The sequence below is a fragment of the Glycine soja genome, chromosome 16 (assembly GCF_004193775.1).
Source record: "Glycine soja cultivar W05 chromosome 16, ASM419377v2, whole genome shotgun sequence".
NCBI lineage: Eukaryota > Viridiplantae > Streptophyta > Magnoliopsida > Fabales > Fabaceae > Glycine > Glycine soja.
In genome coordinates, this window is record NC_041017.1 from 4089169 (window position 1) to 4102759 (window position 13591).

The 13591-nt window shown below is 30.3% G+C and overlaps 1 long non-coding RNA gene and 2 pseudogenes across 1 annotated transcript; all 3 read right to left on the bottom strand.

Annotated features, from left to right (window-relative positions):
- Nucleotides 1-2167: 2167 nt before the first annotated feature.
- Nucleotides 2168-4778, bottom strand: LOC114389106. Its single transcript, XR_003661694.1, has 2 exons — nucleotides 4692-4778; nucleotides 2168-2389 (listed from the first exon to the last, which is right to left on the bottom strand). It is a non-coding gene; the product is annotated as an uncharacterized LOC114389106 (long non-coding RNA).
- Nucleotides 4779-8667: 3889 nt separating this feature from the next.
- LOC114391079 lies at nucleotides 8668-9697 on the bottom strand (annotated as a pseudogene).
- Nucleotides 9698-11462: 1765 nt separating this feature from the next.
- LOC114391080 lies at nucleotides 11463-12348 on the bottom strand (annotated as a pseudogene).
- Nucleotides 12349-13591: the final 1243 nt, after the last annotated feature.

Genomic DNA, 13591 nt, shown 5'->3' on the forward strand with positions numbered 1-13591 from the left:
ACTTAGGGGGTGTTTACTTGCACTTTTTGTTTTTTATTTTCACTTTTTAGTTTTTAGTTACAAAGCTATACAGTGTTTTTATTTTGTTTTTGTTTTCAAAGATTTGTATAAGAAATATTAAAAAAAAACTTTTGTTTTTTCTATTTTATGTACAAATCTTTAAAAAAAGAAATCTGAATAAAAATAAAGTGATAATTTTGTAATTAAAAAGTAAAAAAAAAACAGAAACCAAAATTACAAGTAAATGCCCTCTTATAACTTGCTTTTTAATATCTTTCCGTCTTTCGTATGTGTTATCCAACTTCAATAAATCCTTATGATTTTTTCTTTAAATCGACAAACAAGGGTACCAAATCCATTTACAAAGAAGGCTATAGGTTACTCAATATTTAACATTAAACACATTAATATGACATAACCATAACCAAGACTACTAAATCCTTATGATATATTTGGAAACGAAAAAAAGAGAACACAATTTTTTTTTATATTATATGTGTGTGTGACATAATCATAACCAAGACCACTAAATCCTTATGATATATTTGAAAATGAAAAAAAGAAAACACAAATTGTTTTTGTAGTGTGTGCGTGCGCATGTGCGCATGTTTGGAAATGGAAAAAAAAAACACAAATTATTTTTGTATTATGTGTGTGTTACATATATAAAAAGAACTTTCAATCAATGGTGAGTTATAATCTGATTCATCCTCTCTATATGTTTTCTTTTGTTTTATTAAAAAAAGTAACAAAATGACTTTTTGAAATAAAAAATAATGTCTATTTTAATTTTTCCTTCAATTCAAATATCAAAATTTTTTCTTCTCCCTCTTTTTTTTCCTTCAATTATGAAATCATGTAATATAAAAAAAATATTGACACATAATTTAAAATAATTAAATATGATAAAAAATAATAAAAAATTCTACAAAAAATATAAAACTATAAAAAAAGGAATGATGATGCAAACACATTATTCATCTTTTTTTTTTTTTTTGAAGATTGAACTGTAATTTTATTCAATGAAGCAAATCAATGTACGTGATACTCAATCAAAGGGACAATTTGGTGGGGAGCTTCCTCCATCCAATATGTCTCATGAAATGAAAAATCCAAAGTAGCAAGCTTATCCGCGGCTTTATTACAAATATGAGGGACATGTAACAAAGAATGTAAAGTGTTTTCACCTACTAGCTTCCTACAACTTCAACCAATCTTGAGAAGTAGCTATGACCAATCTAGTTTCCTTATTTCCAAGACAACTGCAATTTCTTGCAGTTTGTCTAGAAGTATACTTGGAAAAAGAGTGTCTGTTTTGTTGTTTCAATTGTCCACCTCAAGAATAACACTTCTGTCACATCGGGTGGCACACACTCAACAAGAAAATTTATCCCAAGGCTAGAATCTAGAGGGGTGATGCTAGGTGCACTCAACATTATTGTTGGTGCACCCAACATTTTTTAAAAATGCCAAAAATACCCCTCTTTTATCTTCCTTAAAAAATTGGGTGATCATGAGTAAATTATACGGATCAAGTTGATCCTTAAAGCTTATACAAATCAAGTTGATCTGTATGTTAATATTACACATACGGATCAAGTTGATCCGTGTGAGTCTTACGGATCAACTTAATCTGTATGTGTAATATCAACATGGACCGGTTTGGATAGGGTTTAATCAAATTTATAATCCAACCCAATCAAATTTGAATAGATTAGTTTGGGTTGATTTTTCAAGAAAAAAAAATTAAATCTCAACCCAAACCAACTTATTTATAAATGATTTGGGTTGGATTGGGTCAACCGGTCAAAGCATTTAAATTTATCTCTTAATGCATTTAAAATTCTATATTTTTATAAGCTAAAATTTTTATTAACCTCTTGTCGCACTATCCTAATGTGTTTTTGAGTTCCAACATGGTTGAGGTGTAGTTACAAGTTGCAACTGAGTGATGTGTGATGGAAAGAAGATAAGAGTTGAAATCCTAATTTTGTGAGTGAAATCATGAAAATTGAGGAAAAAAAAAGATGATCTCACTCTTAGTTACTAAGAGTGATAATAATCGTAATTGATTTTTTAAAATTTAAAAGTATATATAAATAATATTAATAAATAATAATTTAATACAAATTAACGAGTCAACAAATTGGATTAGCGGATCAACAGGTTCAGATATCAAAACGTATGATTCAACCCAACACTCAATGGCTTTGACAAAGTTAATTTTTGACTTATTAGAATCTAACCATGCCAATCCCAAGATACAATACCAAAACTAGTAGTACCTTTGGATTGCTTAATTGAAGCGTCAATACATTTCATCAAGCCTTAGGGTGGTGCTTTCCAACAAAGTTGAGTTGAGCTTGTGCTTCCAATATCTGATTCAATGCTGTTGTACATTCTTGACAGAACATGAACATAACAAAATTTACTAGCCATAGATAATAGTGGTACGTTCCAAAACTTCTAACCAGTTACCAAGTTGTTTATGTAGTAATAAGGGGACAACAAATAATTAGAACTAATGCTTTTCACGATATGATTTTAGTATAGCCTTCAATTTCTACTTCAATATTCAAATTGTACCAAATGAAATAAGACACAATTAATCTTATGAACATTTCTAGTTCCAAAATTTGTTAACTAGTGTCTTTAGACAAAGAAGATTATAGAAGAGCATAAAAAAAGTCATAAACGATATAATTTGAATAACAAAGTCTTTCTCTATTTTTTTCTTTCTCTTTCTTTCTCTCCTATTTAAGTCAAAAGTGAGGATTTGTGTATGTGGTTAAACCTAACTAGTCTAATGCCTTATTGGGCTTCTCCTGGTCTATTTTTAGTAAGGTCTTTCATATATTTCAATTTAGGGCCTAGATTACTATATTATTTAACTAAGGTCCTCCTTATTTATTAAAACAACCTAAATAATAATATTATTATTATTAAAACAACATTTCATGTAACAACTCTCTTCATTTACATTCCATAAAATTACTATAGTCATTTAAAAATATCTAATAGATTTCTACACTTAACACAAATATGTGCAATCCATTACGTAATATACAACATTATAACATAAAGGTATTAGGCCTTACGGCTTTCCAAAACAATATTATAAAAGTGAATACAATACTAAATTGGTTCCCTTAAGGGGATAATTACATCAAATAAATGCAAGGGTGAACTTATTTTATATATAAAAAAATATTTTAAAAAATAATTATAATTAATATATCAAAACTCAAAGGAATTCATTGCAACAACCATGACAACTAAATCACAACATCACTTGTCATCAAATTCAAATTATGAAATGCTTATACATCATCATGCATCCTATCATGCATGTCATGCAGACCCAACTTCATGGATATTTTTCACGAGGAATCAACATGGATGCATACCCTAGCATAATCGCACTCTTTGACCATTAAGGAAAGACCTAGAGTTGATCTTATGGAAGAAGTTGGTTGATTAAAAAATAAACAAGTGTGGTATGGGCTTACCTCTGTTAGACTTGTAAGACCTTACATTTATAAGAATTTGTCCACTTATATATTCTATAGTCCCATTTTCATTTTTCACCATGAAAAACCAAACACTAGGTTGATCCCACTAAACACTTGCAACTTGTGTGCCTACCTATATGCTATGTCATGTATGCATGTACACAATCCATCAATTGCACGTCATTTGTCAATTTCCAACGCCACAAGTTTTCTCTATCTTATAAATTCATCGTTTACCTATTCATGATACCTAAGAGCTCATCTAGCAGTTCTTATAAACTTGGCGAGGCATTCAACACTTTGAACCCTTACCCTTACAACATCCACAATTCCTCGTAAAGATGAATTTCATAAAATACACATGAATTCCAACTGTGGTGTCACTATAATACTTACGAAACAATAATATAAATATTTGGAATTAGTCTGAAAACCACTTAAAATAGTATTTTTTTAGAGTATCATCGCTTAAGCCACTTTGCTTCCAGTGATTACCTTGACCTCGAATCTGACCTCGCTTAAGCCATAATATTTCTCGCTTAAGCTACTGATCATCGCATAAGCTATACATGTCATCGCTTAAGCACTAGTGTAGACAATGGCAATTTCACACTTTGTCACCTACACCACTTAAACCATAACCATCATCGCTTAGGCCACACATATCCTCACTTAAGCTCTAGTGCTAATAAAGGTCATTACACCTACTGTCAACTATCATTGCTTAAGCTAGAGTACCCATAGCTTAAGCTATGCGGGTTTTGTAGAATTTTTTAAAATTTTGCATAGTTTCCTTCATGGCTTCCAAGTTCCAAATCAACCCAAATTCAAATTTCACATCTTATACAACAAATATAGGTTATTCCACACCAAACAACATCATTCTAAGTGTAAACCACACAAACAAAACAACCAAAATAATTAAAGCTCCCCTTAATTACCCTAAAATTTTGCAACTTTCTTGAGAAAGAATCTAAAGGGAGGAACTTGGTGATCCAAGAGAGTTATTTTCCTAACTCTGGTTGTAGGTCCAACTAGAGAAGGGTCCAATTAACACCAAAACAAACTCTAATCAAATTTTGATTCATCAATCAAAATTTAAGATGAAATCCATTCACGGGCTTCTTGGTGTGTAGAGAAAAATGATCAAAAAGGTCAAAAGAAGGAAGAGAGGTTTACCAATACTATAGGCACCCAGGGAAGCTCTAGACAAGAGAAAGACCTCTAATTGTGTAGAATCCTATTCTCTTAGCTCTGGTGAGGGAGACATGCTGGGCTAAAGAAGAATAAAATAAGAAAAGGAGGAGAAGCTTCAACATATATGAGATTTGAATTGGGTTTGGACTTTTACTATCCATGCCTTTTTCTTATACATACCCCTTCCTACATGTGCCGAAGCCCAAAATCAAGCCCACTAATCATAAAAGATCACCCAAACACACAATATACATGAAATTCCATGTTATTTTTATTAGTGAGCTTATTAAATATATGACATGAATTTGAATTTTGTTCCCTCTTGTATTTTAATCAAACACTTCATTGCACAAATAAGAAAAATGATGATGTTACCGATGTCATTATCACTCATTATTATTACTATTATTGTTATCATTGTCTCTATGGTCATTGTTTATCATTATTTGATCCATATCAAATAAAGATAATGACTTTTTTTATGAGTACATTAACAAGAACATTACAAATTTTATATCATAAGTTTTGTTTTATCTTCAAAATCAACACACATTCTCTCCATTAATCAATGCACGACCTATGCCTGGGTTTTAATTAATTAGAACAAAGTATTGTAAGGAAATTAGTGCGTATCACACTCAAAATCGAAATAAAAAACGTAAGATAGCCAAATTAGCTTTACATTTTTAGGGATGTTTTCATGTTTTTTTTTTTTGGATATTTTTTTGTAAATGTATTAATTATACTTTTACATGTTTATTCTTATTTTTTTACATGAGAAAAGAAAAGAAAGAAAATAAACTTTATTAATTTACTTTATGAATAAGTTTGGTCTTCTTCGTTAAATCCATTTTATTAGTAATACCATGCATAGATGGTTGCTCAAATTCTGGAACAGTTTCAAAAGTTTGATAAATAGATTCAAGGAATAGGTCGTGGATGCTGTGGATGCACGATTCTAGGCAAGTTCTAGGAATTAATTATGCGAGAGAAAAGACAGGAGAGAGAATAAGGTTTTTGATTTTAAAAAATTGAAATTAAATTACTATAACATCTTAAAATGAATGTATTAATTAGAAAGAGAAAATTACTATAACATATGAAAAGTAAGTATAACACCTCATAACTGCTGGATCAAAATGAAAACCTAGCTAGACTAAAGATTCATCACAAGCTGCACAATCCCCCTATTTGCAAACCGTTTAACATCTACTTAGGTACCCTTCTATGCTTGTATTTGTTTACAAAGGACAGAGAGAAGAACCATTAATTTACAACACATTTCGAGTAGATCTTGAATTGTTTCCAACAATAATATGGAAGCCAATTATTTGAGCTGGATGTTGATCAGAAAATAAAAGAGAAACAGTTTTCGTATCTTGATATCTTCTAGCAGAATCTTTCTTGACTTTCGTCAACCCCTCCTTTTAATCAAAGTTTCCGAATCTCCTACTTTTCCAATTTACCACAGTCCACAAGTGAAATTTTATGATGGGCTTCATTTTTTTATATTTTATTTTCTGATCTACTCGAAATGTGAGGACCACCACTGAGCGGAATAGATTTTGGAATCAAATGCATTTTCTGGATAGAATTGTGTTTACATGGCCTTCTAAAATTCTCAAATAATGGTGACGTAAAGTGAAAACAATTCCGTTTCCCAAACATTGCCTTCGTCAAAATACAAAGCCTAGACTTTGGTATATATCACTTTTGTACTCTAGAAATAAAAATCAAATTAATCCGAAATATTCACTAAAAAATAGAGTTTTTTGAGGTGCACATGATTTATATATATATATATATATATATGAGAAATTTAGACTTGATTAATTTTATTCACGACAAACGTATAAATTAATTATTATTCATGTATTGATATATTCATTTATTTGCAGGTCCTAACTATGTATGTACTTATGCATGTACTTGCACAATAAAATAATTGGAGACTCTCACGAGGTGTAAAAGATATTCCCACTGCAAAAGCAATAAAATATTATTCTATATAAAAAAGTGATTTGGCAAATAATATGAAATCTCAGTAAATTTAACAAACGTACGCCTTGGCATAATATTAAAGCTTACTGCCAACCCAAAAAAAATATTCAAAGCTTACTTACCAAAAAAAATAAAAATTCAAAGCTCACTCAAATAAACTTGATTTCACTTTATCAACCCACTTTCTTCTATGCCTGATGTTTTTTCTTTGGGAGTTGCTATTGGCTCTCTCGTACAAGAATTGCTATTGATTCTTATCAACTTTTGAAATCCATGGAAAATACCATTTTACTTCTCAATTCAAATCCACCACACCCACTCTCTTCCCCCTTCACCTTTCTTGCACCCAACATTTTTTCTCTTTTCATTGTGTAATTCTTAAAACCAGATGTAAATGCACAGTAAAAACACGATTTGATTGTAATCATAATTTTGTTGAGATATACGCATAATGCTAGTGTTTTTTAAGTCAACAAATACACAACAAAAAATGTGATTCTGCTTATAAAATTTGAATTGGAATCATAATTTTATTTCAGAACGTCAAATTGTTTTCATTGCATTTTTTTAAGCTGAAATAAATATACAATGAAAATGTAATTCCATATACAAAATATGAAACAAAATCATGATTATATTTCATAGTTTGTATGCAGAATCACGTTTTTATTATATTTTTTTAAGTCCAAACAAATATACAATACAATGAAAACATATTTACGTGTACAAAATCTAAAAGGGAAACATGTAAAGACGTTATATGCAAAGACGATGAGACATCCATGCTATGCCCAAGAAAAAGTGTCAATCCTAGTTCTAGTAATGTCTCTTTAGGTCTCTCACCATGGAAAAGTAAATTTCACCCGTTAGATCTAGTAGTTTAAAAATTACCAGTTGATATTTATCTTTCTTTTCTATTTATTTTTTTCTCTTTTTCTTCCCCAATTTCCCAAATTGTCCCTAATCATCATTCCTTTTTCTCTCACGGAGTCACGGTCAATCTTTCTCCATCCCCGAATCTCCTTAGTCCTTCCACCAGTCCAGTGCACCATTCTCTTTCTTTCTTTATTAAATTTGACATAACAAAGACATTTAAAAGGTTCTTTAAAAATCAATTTATAAAGGGTGGTCTACTCAACTATATAAGTATTTATCATATTCATGAATTATCTGTGGAACTATTCTTAACATTATTCTCTGCAGTATCATCGATCGAAGTTTGATTTATATTTCGTTTTTGCAGATTTATTTTTTTGTCTATATTCATCGGAAAACAAACAATGAACTGCACCGCTGTCGACGACGGCGCTCTATCGTTAGAACTTTTCCCGGCGGCTCCTCCCCTTTCCTTCTCGATTCCGACCCCGAGTCCCTTGCCCCCGAATCGATCCAGTGCGCCATAAAAATACAGATCAGAGTGAGTGCGGAAAACACGTAATAGTGGGTATCCTGATAAGATCCAAGATTCTCTTTTCAAGACTGGGTTTCAGAATGATATTACCGTTACCAAATAAAAGAAGGAAAAAAACAATTTTTGTTTGGACACTGTGGCGATTTGTTGAACTGGGCTTCAAAACCGACACAAAGGGAAGCAAATGTGTTCAAGTCAAATTGCAATTTCAGATTTGAGCTTGTTTCTTTTTTTCATATCTAAGCTTGTTCTAAGTGTCATGGGTGCTTGTAGGAATCACAAATCCAAGAGCTGGAGGTTTTGTGAGTCACACCACTGTTGCCTGCAACATCGAAACGGTGACGAATGGGTGGCTCATGATATTTTTCCGATGGTGGTGCATTTGCGTTATGGGGGCAGAGTGGATCTGAATACAGGGAATGGGAGAATGAGGGAAGGATAAAAATGGAAATGAATGACAGAAAAAGTAAAAATTAAAAAGAAAAATCTCAACCTTACAATTAAAAATTATTATATCTAAAGGCTCAAATGGTAAGGTTTCTGACGCTAGCCTGCGTCAATGTAACAATGTACAAATAAGTATGCATTGTCCTATCTCAAATTTTCTTGCTTGCACCACTATAACAGTAATCTCAATGTTGCCAAGCGGTCTTAGTTCACTACTTTGCATCATAAAATAAATCCTCAATACTTATTACAATTATATTTTGTATATCACAAATTAATTGAAATATACAAATATTGCAATTCATGAAATTTTAGATATCACATAGTGACTTCCCACTTCCAAAAATATAATTCACCATGCCTTGAATTAAGCAGTCTTTGAAAAAATGTTAATTCCTATCATCGCAAATTGTGTACTGGAATCCAAAAATCTTGTAATTATAAAATGTTGCTTTGTCAATCACCAGAAATTCGCAGTGCCACTGCTTGAGCTCCTGGTGTTTTCCATCAGGTTTCGGTGCAATGTTTTATACCATCAAATTCATAAATCATAAACACAAAATGTGATAAGAAAATGCGAACCCAAAAGATAAGGCATTTGAATCTTTTAATTAACAGTACTTTTAAGAAAGATTGGATACAAACTGAGATCATGATGTTAATTAGCTGCCACAAAGTAATCTAATTCAACAGTGCCATATTGCTGCGCAGTTCCCCCATATGTCAAGTTTGGCATTTTCTCTAGTACCCCATACAAGCTGATTAAAGGCTTTGTCCTTTCAATTATAATTTTCTCATTATAATTTCCAGCTCCAATATAATGTACAAAATTACACGCTTGGTGTTCCCACTACGTATGTTGTTAATGGCATCAGTGATGGTCTTGAATTTCCCACTTCCATCTTGCATTACCTTCACAACCTTAACACCTTCTTCAGCAGCCACCAATGCGGGGTCCACAGTTCTTTTTTCTTTGATCTAAAGGCCCTATATTAGTACTAAACCATGTGCCCAATTGTTACTTGTCAGCACGAATTGACACAATGTCATCAAAGAAAACAACTTGGGTTGTTAGAAAAGCTACTATGAGAGTCACCTGAATGGTAGTGCATATAGTTTTTGAGGCCATATTTCCAACTTTTTCTTTTTGGACTTGTCTTATAGGTGATAACAATTGTAATTTACAAGAAATATATGAATGGAGAGATTCCTAAATTTGAGACTTTGTTCATTTTGAGAGGAGTTAGTTTGAATCAACAGTCTTTTGTTAGGAAGCTAAAATTAAACAAGGGATTTAAAGTTGATTGGTGTTTTAATTTCTAATCATACAAATGTGTACCTCGAAATTGAATACAATTTTACATAATGAATGTAGGTCATGAATTAATAAGAAAATATTGATTGGTAATTTAGCATGGATCAGTAGGTTGTCGTGATTTAGAATATTTTTATTTTAATTAGGATTCATTTGTTTGTATTTTAGCATTAAAAGATAAAATTTACTTTCATTTACAATAGTAGGGTTGGGGGATAGAGTATATTTACTTTCATTTGCAATTTTGAGCTTTGAAATTTTGATTATAGTTTTAACATACAATAAGAAACATAACTCTACTATGATTGATGATTATAATTTTTCAAAGAGTTGAAAATATATATTTTTCCAACTTTTTTTATTATTGATCAAAATGTATTAAATTGTTAAGTTATCTAGGGATTGAAAGGAACTTAAGATCTCTTCTCCTATGAAATTAGAGTTTGAGTGATTTTTCATTATTAATGTCAACATGGAAGTGCAAAATATGTTTTTAAATGTGTTTTGAGGGAAATTTAATGAAGTCTAACTGCAACAATGATCATCATATTCACAAGATCCTAATTTTTTTCGCATCACTTATTAAAAATAAAATAAAAAATAACCTTTTGCAACCTAAATAAAGAAACGAGAAAAGCAAAAAATCAACCTTTTATAATGTAGTTAATTCAATATTAATTGACCAATAGACTAAGAGCAGCTAATCTCTTCATTATCAAGCTCATTCTTTAATTACAAGGTGATTAATTTTTTATTTATATCTTTTTTAAGATTACATGCATAAATTTATAAACATATATTTATATATTTGTAGGTATTATAATCATAAATAAATAACTAAAGATTGTAATTGAGTTTCTCCACATCAAGATATGGAACTCACTCATGAAAGAGTTAAATTTTTTAAAAAATGTTCTTTCTTAATTTGGATGTAAAGAGCAATTATATATATATATATATATATATATATATATATATATATATACTTTTCTAACTTTTTTAATAATAGATAGGGTCGATCCAAAACATTGGTGACTATAGTTTATGGTATTGATGCTCCAATACTTAAAAAGATTTACCTTTAATTACTTACATAACCTTATTCATTTTCATTTCATGTGGTAAAAGGAATTAGAGAAATAATTTTAAATATATAAATCTTGATTTTCAATTTTTATATATATATATATATATATATATATATATATATATATATTCTCAATAGTTTATATATTTGATGACCGTGCCTATGTCTGTGCTTCGTAGACTCAGAGAGATTTGAAAAGAGTATCAAGAATTTTTGTGAAGAATTTTGAAGTGATCTAAATAAAACCCAAATCATACTTCCAATATTCTTAATTTGTGGACACTTGACAGACTCCCAAAGCTCCACTTGGAGGATCAGGGAATTGATCTACTAGTCAAATATTTAATATTCTATATTTTATATAAGTGCATAACATAAAGTGATACATACGAGTGCTTTGGTTACATATTCATATGTGACCCACGAGTGTTATTATATGTAGATTATCTTTCTTATTTGGGTGTTATATATATAGTACTATATATTCATTAACTAAACATGCACTTTCGATACAATAATATTTCTTCCAAAATGTTCAACCATACCTGAGCCAGTTTCCCTTTGACAGTTGAAGAAGACAACAGCCGGTAATTCAAGGTTGTAAAGTTCAGCAAATTCTCTGGTATTGAAATTCTGTTCCTATCCAGGAGCATACACCCTCTGTCTAAACTGTTGGTGGAATAACACAATTAGCGTCCTGGGTCGTGGGCTTTCATAGCTTACAGCTTCGTTACCTACGTACGTGCAAATCATGCAAACTCACAATTAGCATATTTATAAACTACTCATATTGGTGTTGCATTTTCATAATTTAGCATATTTTGGTGTTAGATTATTTTTTATTGGAATTAGATATTTATATATCTTTTGGGACATGTTGTCATTTGTCTCATTGCATGTAATCCATAGAGGGAAGGGTGTTAGCTATAATGTAATGTTACTAAAGTCTCTTATATATAAATTTGGTTCAACTAACGTTATGCAAGGCATGTACTCACCAATGTAGGTATCCCTGAAATTAGGGTTACTTGGGCTAGGAGCATCAGGATCCACCATGACCTTTGATGGAAGAAACGAAATTAAACATAATTTGTTTAGTTAAAAACTATATATATATATATATATATATATATATATATATATATATATATATATATATATATATAATATGATAACTAACTAATGTAACTAATTAGCATAGTTTAGAATTTCCTGAGGTCATCTCCACCAATACTCACTCTAGGTTGGTTGGGAACTTGAGAAGGGTTAAGCTCACAACCATTGCCCACTTCTCTATTGCAATAGGTGATCCTGAAATAGAACTTTCAACCCCTATAACACGCCCAACAACAAGAGGGTTCCTAGTAACACTAGGCATAATTAACTAACTCACTTCACTGAGTCACACTGCTCATAAACACAAATATGCTTTTGTGTCAAAGACAATTGTACTACAACACCCACCAGGCCAGCTATTTATACATAGTGAAGAACAAGGGGATGGGGTATTCCCACCTTTGTTGTCTAGAAAATAATCTTTTTTGTTTTATTATGTAAAGGAAGCACGCGCGAGTTTTTGGAACCTATTCCCGGAAAGAATAGAATAAAATTTTAAAGGTTAAAATATATTTTTCATTCTCATAAATATAAAAATATTATGAATTCATCAATGCAAAATTTTTAATATACTTTCCGTTCTCACACAATTAAAATTTTTCATTTTTTATCCAAAGAAAGGTATCAAAAAATTATTATTTTTTACATCAATTATATACATAATCAATGTATAAACGTCTCATTTATATAGTTTATATATATAATCGATATAAAAAGTCATCATTACATGTTTGAATTTATCCGAACCTATATTTGAACCAAAAAATAATATATTTCAATTTTGTGAAGACAAAAAATATATTAAAAATTTTGTAGAAACAGAATTTTAATTTGAATATTTTTATATTTATAAGAATAAAAATATATATTTTAGCCAATTTTAAATAGTAAAAAATTAACAAATTTAACTTATTTATATTTATTCTAGATTTTTTCTTGTATGTATCTTTGTATAGTTAATTGTTTAGCTTCCGCATGATATGGATGTTGTTGTGTATTTTTTAATTTTTCATATTCTATAAACCTAAGCGTAGTTACAATAATATCTTCTAGTGTATTAGGTAAGGTACCTTGGGTATCCATGTTTTGAGATTTATGTTAAAATCATGAGGTTAATATATTCGAATCTTGAAGTGAAAGATAGAGTCACAATAGGAGAGGGGTTGATCAATAGTGACCGTGGAGAAATATTATTTTCTTATGCGCAAAAACACACACAATCTTATGTTATTGTCTGCTAAAATTTTTTCTTGGCTATCAGAAGTACATAAGAAGCAAGAAAATCCTTTTTTAAAAAAACTTGAAAGTAAAACAATAAATAACACACCAAGTTTACTATGAGAAGTTACTTTTCAAAATAGCTTAGTGGTCTAGTGGGCCGTCATGCATTGGAGGTGCACTACTAAAATAATAAGTTTTAATACCTTCATGTTAATAATAAGTTTTAACATTGTTCTATTAATATCGATTATGATAAAATCGATGTTATAAAATATGTGGTGACA